General features: G+C 41.2%; 1 protein-coding gene across 13 annotated transcripts in view; it reads left to right on the forward strand.

Moving 5' to 3' along the window:
- Positions 1-13,252, forward strand: part of ANK2 (ankyrin 2) — a 593,212-nt gene that overhangs the window by 263,029 nt on the left and 316,931 nt on the right. The window lies entirely within an intron of this gene.

The raw sequence follows: 13,252 nt of genomic DNA on the forward strand, positions 1-13,252 counted from the left end.
TGTAAAGAGTCTACAGGAATGGTCTAAAGACTAGGGATGCCCGAGGGTTAAGCTGGTTTAGTAGTGTAGAGGTGTCTCAAAAGAGGGCAGGCAGGAACTGTTTATTGTTTGAGTACATTAAGGAAACAAGGCTTATAATGCTTGCATGTGGTTAAATATTGCTGTTGTGGAGGTTCACAAAAACGGGGGATGCTGCTGTTGCTTTTGACAGATAGCTCCAGGTCTAACCTGATTGGGGTATAAATCATTTTATTTTTCGAATGAGGTTTGGAAGGCAATCTTGTGCAGAGCAAATGGGCAGTGATGTGAGAGGGGATTTTTTTTGGCCAGATGCCTCTGATCTCTACTCGTTTTGAGATGATTAGACTGCAAGTGCCTTTCAGCTGGATTCTAAGCATATTCTGTTGGAGGAAGAAAGACTTGTTGTGACAGAAGAAATAGGATATACCCCCTGCCACTCCCCCCTCCCCCTGCCGATTGATATTTTTGTGATTTTTACTTAGTTCCTATATGATATGTGATAGATCTTTTGATGGATTAGATGGATAACCAACATGTTTTCGGGGGACCCACAAGGCATGGTGAATAATTTTCATACCCTAATTCACTTACACACATCATCTTAGATTCCCAGCTGCTGATCCCAGGAAGAAACAGTGTGGGAAAAAAAGATGAAAACTCTTCAGCCCCACCCAATTTCAACACTTCTCTGTCCCCTGCCTGCCGCTTCTAGCAAGCTGCCGCAGCATCACAGATCTTAGTAAGCCCCACCTATGAAGTAGGCGCTTTATAATTAAAAGCTTTAAACACTATTTCTTCAGGATTTCTTCCTGGATAAAAGGTAGGATTCCAGTTTAAAATGGTCAAAGTTTCAGAATTGGTGGGATGATAAAACGTGATGAATGTGGCTGGGTATTTTTCCCCTTTCAATAATGCTGAAATTACATTTGTTTAAAAATGATATATTTCTAGATGTCTGATAATATACTGCCTGCAAATAAGTCCAAGAGGAGCACAAAGCTGCCTTAGTGTTGGATATTTTATGCTTGTGTACGTGTACATGTCTTTAAATACATAGGGATACACATCACTGGGAAATCCTTATGGAATCACAGTAAAATAATGTTAAAATCTGCAAAAGATAAAGGCAATTCAGAGGTGGTCAAAAAGAAGTTCTTTGGCTGGGTTCAGGTGGCTAAATTATCTTGCCCAACATGGGAGAAAGGAAACAGGGGCTTTGCCTCATTGTACCTTGCTATTTCAATTTAGTTTAAATTCCCTGGGTTTTTGTGCATATGCAGCAGAAAAGTCAGAAGGGTGTGGAAGAGGGGTGGATGGAAAGATCTTTGGTTGTAGACATTTGTACCCAATTAGGATGGGAATAAATCTTATTGAAGAATTTTGGAGACAGGCAATCATAATATATAAATAGTGGTGTGTTTTTCTTTGAAAAACCAGTCCTAAATCTGGGCAGTTGTGAGGAGGAGGGAGAGATGGGGAGTGTTAGATAAAGATTGCCATCAGCTGAGTACCTTCAAAAATAAATCACTGATCAGTGAGCATATTCTTAAACCCCACTGCCCTAGCCACAATTCATTTTATATCCAGGCTGTCAGTAGAAAGAATATCCAGGATGGTAAATTCTCTGTTTGTGGGTGGGTAAATTGTCAGGTAAGGTGAATCTGCTTGACATTCCCATATATCATTAATGAGGAACCACTGAAGTGAAATTTGAATTCCCTAGAAGAATTTGTGTCATGGAGAGCATCCCCAAATGTTCTTATTTATGGTGTGGTTTTGTGTGGAAAAAAGTTGTTTCATGGTGAGAGTTCCACTACCTGTGTGTTTATATAAACAAAAGATAGACTCCGTGATACTCAGAACTAACAGAAGTCCAACAGTCATTTTCCCAAATGTTAGAGACCTGATGAGATTTCTGAAGATTCACCAGTAAAAATGATTCATCCCATTCCCATTTGACTGTATTGAGGGTGTGGTTTTAATTTGGCTTCATGTAGAAATGGGTTTGGGGATGAAATGTCAGTCAATCATATTTGCTGAGCTCTTACTGGGTGTGGAACACTGTACTGAGCACTTGGGCGAGTACAATATAATAGATTTGAGAGTCATGTTCCTTGACCGCAGTGAGCGTATCACGACTCGGAATATTTTTTTTAATGCTCTACTAGTCGAAAGGATTTACTTCCAGGAAGGAAATGGAATCCCATGAAGAAGTTCAATAAATGTCATCCATATCAGAACAAAAAAAAAAAAGGATTGAGGATGAGTTTAGAAGATTGTCCTTTATTTCCCACTACAAGTTAAGGGTGGAATACCAGTACTTCAGTCAATCAATCAATGGTATTTGAGTGCTTACTGTGTTCAGAGCACTATGCTAAGCCCTTGGGAGAGTGTGATATGACAGAGCCGGTAGACATCTTTTAGATTATGTGAGCCCCCTGAGCGACAGGGACTGTGTCCAATTCCCACAACACTTATTATGATGCTCAGCACACAGTAAGCACTTAATAAATGCTATTACTACTACTAGATATGTTCCCTACCCACAAGGAGCAGTCTAGAGGACTGAAATTCAGTTTTTGACATGTTTTGAGAGGAATCATAATTTCTCCCAAAACAAATTGGAGAGATTACATTGGCATCTCCAGTGACACTATCCTGCCCATGGAATTATGGTGGTACCAAGCTGTTCTTTTGTTGTAACACTTCTAAAATAATTGTTCCAGGAGACAGGACAACTGATAAAACAGCCCAATATTCTTGATGCTTCTTCTTTTCTGGATAGAAGTCCAAGCACTTTCACTTAGGTTCCTATCAATCATATTTGTTGAGCACTTTCTTTCTCTACAGCACTATACTAAGGTTTTGGGAGAGTAGTATAATAGAGCATAGTTGGTAGACACATTCCCTGCCTGTTAGGATCTTACAGTCCCGGCTCTACTGCTTGTCTGCTGTGTGACCATGGCCACGTCATTTAACTTCTCTGTGCCATAGCTACCTCATCTATAAAATGTGGAGTAAGACTGTGAGCCCCATATGGGACAGGGACTGTGTCCAATCTGATGATCTTGTATCTATCCCAGCACTTAGTACAGTGCCTGGCACATAGTAAGCACTTCACATGTAGAATTTTTTTTAAAAAATAGGGTTAGTATTCTGAGAGGATTAGTAGATTGTGCTTAACTTCAGGGAAAAACACATACCCACTTCAGTATTCTGTGCACAGTCTCCCACAGATCTCCCCTTCTTCCCAAACACCCATCCACCCATCTGAAAGCCTTAATGACCCCATCCACTACTCCAAACAGCAGTTGTTCTCATTTCTTGCCCCTCTACTCTCCTATTTTCTTTCATGTCATCCCTATCCTGAGTCCAAAAGTTTCCTGTTTTGTTCCATTTCCCTCTTGCCTTCCTTGTCAAAACTTGTTAAACATTTCTCCCCTTTCTTCTTCTTCTTCCCTTTCTGATTTTCTCCTCCTTATTGAAGTCAGGGAGTGTGTCAACCAACTGTTATATCATACTCACTCACGTGCTTAATACAGTGCTCAACATACAATAAGTGCTCAGTAAATACCATTGATTAAATACGATTGATTGATTTCCTGTCCATTCATTAGTACCACTCCTTTTACCTATATGGATAAATTTATTTTCATCATTCACATGATCTTATTTCCCTTTAAAAAGAATAGGATGAATTCAGAGGTGCCTCCCTTACCACCCTCCCACCCATTCTCCTCACCCTTTGTACAGACACTCAGAGAGTTGGGGTGGTCTGGGGATGCTTGGGGAGGACTGTTTGGTGTTGAAAGATTGAGCCTCTCTTCCCTTTTCCCTTTCTCTCCCAAAATGCTGTAATCCTAGCAGAAAATGGGCACTTCCTTCCTCCCTCCTTCTCAGCTCCTCCATTGCCTCAGCAGAATTTGGGCAAATGCCTTTGTCAGACAAGACAGCAGCTGCTCCGACAGAAGGGAAGGGATGGGACTGAGGGAAGATATATCACTCTTCTGGCATGGCAAACTCTGAAAGAAAAGGCAGTGCTGAGGAGCAGGGAAGGATTTGACCCTTCACCTTTCAAAATAGGTGCAGTTAACCAAGCAGTTGTGTTTCTTGAGTGCCTTCTGGGTGCAGAACCCCGAGTTAAGTACTTGAGAGAGCACAGTAGCATTAGGAGTCATAATAATAATGGAATTTAAGCACTTACTATTTGCCAGGCACTGTACTAAGTGCTGGGGTGGACTGTTGGGTAGGGACTGTCTCTATATGTTGCCAATTTGTACTTCCCAAGTGCTTAGTACAGTGCTCTGCACATAGTAAGCGCTCAATAAATACGATTGATGATGATACAAACAAATTAGGTTAGACACAGTCCCTGTCCCACATGGAGCTCACAGTCTCAATCCTCATTTTGCAGAAGAGGCAAATGGGGCCCAAAGAAGTGAAGTGATTTGCTCAAGGTCACACGGCAGAGAAGTGGCGGAGCCGGGATTATAACCCATGGCCTTCTGACTCCCAGGCATGTTTCTATTCACTATGCCATGCTGCTTCTCCCCTCAAGACGCTTACAATCTAGCGGAGGTGGCCGTTAAATTGCAGTTAAGAGGATGGAGGAGGGAATGTGTACAGGAGTTAGTGAGGTTTGGAGTATGTGAGGTACCTGGAGAAGAGTGAGCTTTCTTAAGTCTGCACTTCTGGACCTTCTCACAGGAGAAGATCAGACCCCAGAAGAGACCTACAACCCTCTCACCCACCCACACATATACCCACCTAGGAATCTGCCCAAGAGGGCACTGATCTAAATGCAAAATAATCTTCTAAAAGTGACTCTAAGTCCAAAAACATACCCCGTCCAAACCCAGTCTCAACCTATAACACCAAAGTGGGTGCAATACAGGCTAAGAAAAAATGACACACATTTCCATTCCTCTTTGTTCTGTGACTCCAACGATTCAAAACAGGGGTAGTCCCAAGGGGCACCGTTTTATCAGCTCAGTGAGAAACACTTTAAAGGGCCAACTCCACAATCCTGGAATAGAGTCCAGATTTTGCATCTAAGAAGGATGTAAACGGTTCCAAATCAGTCATATTTATCCAGCACTTACTGTGTGTAGAGCACTGCACTAGCACATGAAAGAGTCAAATATAGCAGAGTGGAGGAATAACACCAAATCCTAAAACATTTCAATATCTAATTAGGTCTGAGCCATTTCCTCCTTTTCTGCCCCAAATCCTTTTATGTTTTCATTCATTGGCTAAATGCTCTCCAGTTATGTAAGACATTTCTTTCCAATTTTTCGGTAATCTATCCTGACACTGACTTTGGGTTTGGGTTTTTATTTTCTTCAACTTGAAATCTCTCTGTAGCCTTTAACTGCTTGGTCTTTATAATGCTCAATTAGTAGGGAGGGGTTCTGCTCTTTTTCAGGAAGGCAGTTGTTTAATTCCAATTACAATAAATGTGGTTAACTGACCACCCACCTATGGTATCTCACACTTAATGCTGTGAACTCTTCCTGGATCTTGTGTATAGAGCCTTCATGTTTAGGAAATCAATTCAGTAGTAAATGCACCTTTTATTTCCACTCAAGATGTATTTATTATCAATGCTGCAAAGGTATATGATACAGTGATGCATTTGCTTCTAAATCTATGCTTGTTAGGACTTTAATAGCTAAAAAAGTGTTGCTTTAATGCCTGTTAAAACAAGATGCTGTATTTGAGATTTAAGTCCTGTTTGGCATCCTTACCTATCTTTTCATGTTTTGCAGTTTTGTCCATAATTTCTTTTTTCACCAATTAATTTTTTTCCAAAATATGACTATTTCTTAAATGACAGTAATAGTTTTTAGGTAGCAATGATATTTAAAGTGACATATCTCTGACATTAAGCCCTCACCCCCCATCTCTGGTTCTGGTTTTGATGGATCTGTCTACAAAGTACAAAGGACCTAACTTGGATAATAAAATATATTGGTTTTTTTCAGTTTGCAGTTGCACTTGGATTTGACACCCTTTATTCACCCCTTTCTCTGTCCCAAAGCACTTATGTACAGATCCGTAATTTATGTATTTCTATTAACGTCTGTATCCACCTCTAGACTATAAGCTTACTGTGTGTAGGAAATGTGTCTACCAACTCTGTTATATTGTACTTTCCCAAGTGCTTAACAGTGCTGTGTACATGGTAAACACCCAACAAATACGATTGATTGACTGATTGGGCTAAGAACTGATTGGACTTACTAAGATTAAAAGTAACCAACATAAAAAGTTGATCCTGATGTCATAACTTCAGCTTTAATGATTCCTTTGAGATACCTTGTTAGTGTGCCATTATCAGTGACTAGGCTATTGAAAGCTCTTTCTTACATGTGCAAACTTGTCTCCAGATTTTTGTTAAAGGAAAAATGTCTGATTCCCACCCGCCACCTCTGGATTTAAGGAGAAGCAGCATAGCTCAGTAGAAAGAGCCCGGGCTTGGGAGTCAAAGGATATGGCTTCAAACCCCACCTCTGCCCCTTGTCAGCTGTGTGACCTTGGGCAAGCCACTTCACTTCTCTGTGCCTCAGCTCCCTCATCTGTAAAATGGGGATGAAGCCTGTGAGCCCCATGTGGGACAATCTGAAGACCTTGTATCTACCCCAGCACTTAGAACAGTGTCTGGCACATAGTAAATGCTTAACAAATACTGACATTAATAATAATAATAATAATACTAGCTATTATTATTATTTGTTAAGTGTTTACTATGTGCCAGGCACTAGGGGAAAGGTATTGTTCCTCAAGGAAAAAAAAATAATGTGATGAAGAATTACCTATTACATAAATACTTGACTGGTGAGCCTCATGAATCGTTTACAATATTATAAATCCTGATGCTCAGTTTTATTTCTTTCCCGCTTACGATCAGTTTTAATTACTGTTTATAAGAGAGAAGCTAAAGTAACTAGAGAGGGCTGTTTTTATCTCAGTGGGCACTGGCAGTACTCCTCTCAACAAATGAGGTTATGACCACAGAGACCTGTTTTAATTAGTAGCTGGCTCACTCAGGCTGGTACTCTATAAAGCAACCTTCCTATTACAAGGAGAAGCCATCACTAAGTTCAGGGTTTAAATAACCCAGGTATGAGGTGTGGGATGGGGGAAAAGTGGAAAATTTGGTCACATTTTAAGAAGTGAACCTTGCCCCCTCCTACCTTTCCTCCCTGATTTCCTACTACGACTCAGGCCGCACACTTCTCTCCTTTAAGGCCAATCTACTCACTGGAACTTCACTTGCCTATCTCGTCACAAACCTCTTGCCCGCACTCTGCCTCTGACCTGGAACTCCCTCCCTCTTCATATCTGACAGAAATTCACCTCTCCCCACCTTCAAAGCCTAATCAAAGGCACATCTCCTCCAAGTGCTCTTCCCCGAGTAAACCCTCATTTCCTCCTCTCCCACCCCCTTCCGTGTTACCCTTACTTGGATTTGAACCCTTTATTCACCCCTTTCTCAGCTCCACAGCAATTATGTACATATTTTAATCTTAATGTCTTAATCCCCATTTTGCAGATGAGGTAACTGAGGCACAGGGAAGTTGTGTGACTTGCCCAAGGTCACACAGGAGACTGGTGGCAGAGCTGGGATTAGAACTCAGGTCTTTGAGACTCCTAGGCCCTTGATCTATCGACTAGGATATTTCAGGAGTAAATTTGTCCTATGGACTCTTTGAAATGAGCAGAGGTGTCAACTTGAAGTATCTCACATTCTGGCTGTATTGGGGCAGTCAGTCACTTTTTTATTCATTCAATCATATTTATTGAGCACTTACTGTGTGCAGAGCACTGTACTAAGTGCTTGGGAAGTGCTAGTCTACACTTGAGTGCACTGTCTTCATTATTGGGAACTGTATAGTTAGTCTTTCATTATTATTTTCTCTAATTCAAAAGAATAGGCCTGCATGAAATTAAAGCTGACAAGAAAACAGGAGCATGAATTGTGTTTATGGTGGCCCAGAAATGATCGTCTAGTTAAGTACTTGTATAATTTCGCCCCATTATGTTCTGTGACATCAGGAGCTTCTCATTAAGATTGGAGGATGCATCATCTGTAGTTTTTCCCAATTAACCTGGCTTCCCCTACCCAAGGTCAATTGGCTGTCCTAAGACAATTTTAATATTCTTTCATCTGAGGAGTTATCTGCTGACTCCAAGGGTAAGGGGCTGAATGTGTGAAGAGCACCATAGCCTACTGGAAAGAGCAAACCCCGATATTATTCAGCTGATCCATGGCACTTATTGAGCACTTACTGTATGCAGAGCACAGTATTAAGCTCATGGGAGACTACAGTATAACAGAGTTGGTAGACATGATCCTCCACCTACAAGAGTTTATAGTCTAGACGGGAGACAGACATTCAAATAATTGAAAGTAGGGGGAAGGGGGAGAGTATAAAGACATGCACGTAAAGACTGTAGGGCCAGGAGCTGCATTGAGTATATGCTTAAAGAATGCATATGCAAGTGAATAGGTGACGCATAAAGGAGGGGAAGAAGGGGTGATGGGGGCTTAGTAAGGGAAGGTCTCTGGGATATTATTGTTATTATCATCTAATTATTATCCTTAAGCATCTACTCTGCCATACAGGCCTGTGCAGTCCTGAAAGGATGTGGGGCTTGGGGACAGCTGAGGTGGGACAGTGGCAAACAGTGGTGAGGCAGGACTGTGTTGAGTGGGGGATAGCGCTGAGGCTGGACATGCTGGAGGGGGAGGTGCTGAGAGGGGATGGTGTTGAATGGGGATGGTTCTGAAGTGGTAAGCTGAAGTGATGCTTAATGATTCCTGAATTCCTCCGGTGACAGCATGAACTTTGTCCTGGGGAGAGGGTGCTGAACTGTCCTGGTAATTCTCCTCCAAGGATGGGAGTTCCTGGGTCCCAAGAAAATTTGTCACCCAAAACAGCTGACCTCCCCTCCAAGATGAACACCTCCTGGACAAGGGTAGATCTGCCATTTTGCTGGCCAGAAGGATTCATCATCACGACATCTAAAAAAAAAAAAAAGATACAATTGCTGTTGATCAAAAAAACTTGTTCATTCAAAAAGCAGCATGACCTAGTGGAAAAAAGCATGGGTCTGGGAATCAGGGGACCTGGGTTCTGGTCTTGACTCCACTTCCTTGCTGTGTGACCTTGGGCAAGTCACTTGACTTCTCTGTGCCTCAGTTTCCTCATCTGTAAAGTGGGGACTTAATTCCTTTCCTCCCTCCAACTTAGACTGTGAGCCTCATGCAAGACAGGGACTACATCTGATCTGATTATTTTCTATCTACCTCAGCATTTAGTATAGTGTGTTGCATATACTAATCTCCTAACAAATTATGGTATACGGTATTTAAGCACGTACTATGTGCCACACACTCTATTAAGCACTAAGGTAGATAAGATAATCAGGCTGAACAGTCCCTGTCTCCATTATACAGATGAGGAAAGTGAGGTACAGAGAAATTAAGTGACTTGTCCAAGGTCACACAACAGGCCAGTGGCGGAGCTGGGATTAAAATCCAGGTCTCCTGACTTCCAGGCCATTGGTCTTTTCACTAGACCATGCTGTTAACTATTATTATTATTATTATCATTACTATTATTAATAGTATTACAAAGTGAAGCAGTGTCGCCTAATGGATAGAATACAGGCCTGGGAGTCAGAAGGACCTGGGTTTTAATCCTGGCTCCACCACTTGTCTGTTGTGTGACCTTAGGCAAGTCACCTCACTTCTCCCTGCCTCGGTTACCCCATCTGTAAAAGAGGGATTAAGATCGTGAGCCCCGTATGGGACAGGGACTGTGTCCGACCCAATTTGCATCTGCCACAGCGCTTAGTACACTGCCTGGCATAGAGTAAGAAGCTAAAAAAAATACCACAAGTATTATTAACATTAACAAAACATGAACTTTATAATTTACCCAGTGCAACATCTGTTGGGGATTTCCTCTGCTGATTTGCTCCAGGAAGGCTGTTCCACAGGAAAATCCATGGAAATTAACTTCAAGGTTATAAAATTTTTCATGAGAAGTCCTAGGGTCCTTTCTTCCAGATTCACCATTGCCTGAGACAATGAATAGAGCCCATCACTTTGTGAGTGACGAGTGATCTAGTTCAGCACTGACCCAAAATAGAAAGCAGCGGAACACTTCACAAAACAACACTCCCCACAAAAGCCCGTGATTTTCCATGGCCTGCCAGCCCAGCCCAGAAAGTACATTTGTATTATTATTTGAATATATTTTAGAAACATTCTTTGAGTCTATTCCTCCATGTACAATAGTGTGCAGTTGTTGCTCACAATGGGACAAGAACAGATCCCAAGCCGCATGGCACTTGTCCGAAGACCCTTAATCGTCATATATATGGATCCATGAGGAAAATAAAATCACACCTGAACTAATTTATAAAGTGCCACTGTCCATAAGGAATAGTAAAATCTATCTGAATAGGATGTGGGCAACTGAGCAACAGAAATAGTCAGTCCCATCATAAAGGAAGGTTTCAGTTACACAATGAAGAACTAGAGGACATTCTTCCTGTATCTACCCCGGTGCTTAGAACAGTGCTTGACATTCAGTAAGAGCTTAACAAGTGCTTAATACCATAAATATGACTCTTTCACATGTTTGCTGTGTGTCCTTGGGTAAGTCATTTAACTTCTCTGGGCCTTAGTTTCTTCACTGCAGAATGGGCATTCAGTACCTGTCCTCCCTCATATCTTGTATCTTGTATATCTTGTATCTACCCTAGCACTTAGTACAGTGCTTGGCACATAGTAAACACTTAACTTAATAATACCACAGTTAATAATAATAACGATAATAAATGCCATTGATTGATCTATCTTGATGGGCCATGATGCTATGTCAGAAGAAACATGTTTGCACTTACTGGTGGGGGTGATATTTCAATATGATTTCTCCAAAAGGTCATCGATCTATCAACTGCTCCATACTCTACATTTTAGGGGGTGAGTTCACCTTCCCATTGCAGTAACATCGACAGCAGGATAATCTGCAACAATTTAAACTTTGATTCACCTGATGATCTAGATAAAATAAAAAGCTTCTGTTGGAAGTGACTTCTGAACCACTGGACTTCATCCAATGGAAGTATTTAAGTAATCACTCTTTCCAGTCATGATTATAAAGCCTGGCTGTTTATTTTAGTAAAGTTGATAGGATGAACAGTTAATTTAAGGGTCACTGAAACTCTGGGTTTTTTTGTTTGTTTTTGTTTTTTACTTTTTTTTTTAATAGAGCAATTTGCCCCCTTTTTCTGAATGGGTCCCGGGGTAATTTTCAGTTCTTTGTGAGATGGAAATAATCAGTCAATCAATTACATTTAATGTGTGCAGAGCATTGTACAATATCACAGAGTTGGTAGACACATTCCCTGCCCACAACGGGTTTATAGTTTAGAGGGAAAATGAGCCCTAACCCCCTTCTCAGGGCTCCAAAGATTCTATAACACACTGGCTATGAAGGGAAAAGACATTTTTTTATCAACTCCCTTCACAGCCAACAACCAATTACTCTCCTCTCCTTCAAAGCCTTATTGAGGGCACATCTCCCAACTTGTACTTCCCAAGTGCTTAGTACAGTGCTCTGCATACAGTAAGCGCTCAATAAATATGATTGATTGATTGATCTCCAGGAAGCCTTCCCTGACTAAGTCCTCATTTCCTTTTTTCCCACTCCCTTCTATGTTGCCCTGGCTTGCTCCCTTTATTCATCCTCCCTCCCAGCCCCACAACACTTATGTCCATAACTGTAATATACTTATTTGTATTAATATCTGTCTTCCCCTCTAGACTGTAAGCTCGTTGTGAGCAGGTAATGTGCCTGTTATATTGTACTCTCCCAAGTGCTTAGTACAGTGCTCTGCATACAGTGTGTGCAATACGATTGACTCTTTGATGACTTCCCTTTGGAATTCCCAGAAATAGAATTAGAATTCCAGTTTCACTTTTAATGAAGTCTGGATATAATAGAGGTACTCTAAATCTACGTAGGGTTGTCTATGTCGTCTCTCTAGCACTCATTAATCAATGAATCATTGGCATTTATTGTGCACTTTACTGTATGCAGAGCACTGTGCTAAGCACTTGGGAGAATACAACCGAGTTGGTATGGTAAGGGCAGCTTGACATAGCGGAAAGTGTTTGGAAAGTCAGAATATCTGGGTTCTAATCCAGCTCTGCCACTTGACCTGTGACCTTTTCTGCGCCTCAGTGGGTTTCATCATCTGTCAGATAGGGATGAATTAGAGAAGCAGCATGGCTTAGTGGAAAGAGCCCGGGCTTGGGAGTCGGAGGTCATGGGTTCTAATCCCAACTCTGCCACTTGTCAGCTGTGTGACTTTGGGAAAATCACTTCACTTCTCTGTGCCTCAGTTACCCCACCTGTAAATTGAGGATCAAGACTGTGAGCTCCAAGTGGGACAATCTGATAACCTTGTATCTATCCCGGTGCTTAGAACAGTGCTTTGCACATAGTAAGCATTTAACAAATACCATCATTAATTATCTGTTCTCCCTTCCCCTTAGACTGTGAGGCCTATGTGAGCCAGAGACTGTGATCAACTCGAATGCCTCGGAATGTCAATGAATAATAATAATAACTGTGGTATTTAAGTACTTACTATGTGCCAGGTGCTGTACTAAGTGCTGGGGTGGATACAAGATAATCACTTTGGAATGCTGGGAATGTCAAAGCTCTACAGAAATACACAGCATTACATATATAAATCCAACCAATGGAAAATGACTGTATTATCCAGAAAATGGAACAATGGCACAAGGCTATTAGAAAAAGGCTCACTTGTTTCAAAGTAGAAAAATGATAACATTTGTGTGTAGCCCAGAGAATGACATTCAACCCTAGGGACAGGATTCGTTCATATAGGCAAGAAAGCAGACAAGACAATATGCTAGTAAATTATTCATGCTGAATGGTAGAAGAAAAATGATTCTGGGAAAGGTGGCTTACGTGCCCTGATTTCTTTGGAACTAAAATTCCTTTTCCCTCTATCCATCTAGCTCTGATCTCTTTTTTAAAAAATTAGAGACATGGTTTCCCCTTTGCAAAACCAAAGAAAATTTACATCATTATTCTTCTCTAAAATTATGTATCGATTAGCTACTGTGCAATCAATAAAAGCAGTGAAGCCTAGTGGAAAGGGCCTGGAGTCAGAGGATTGG

Source organism: Tachyglossus aculeatus, chromosome 12 (genome assembly GCF_015852505.1).
Source record: "Tachyglossus aculeatus isolate mTacAcu1 chromosome 12, mTacAcu1.pri, whole genome shotgun sequence".
NCBI lineage: Eukaryota > Metazoa > Chordata > Mammalia > Monotremata > Tachyglossidae > Tachyglossus > Tachyglossus aculeatus.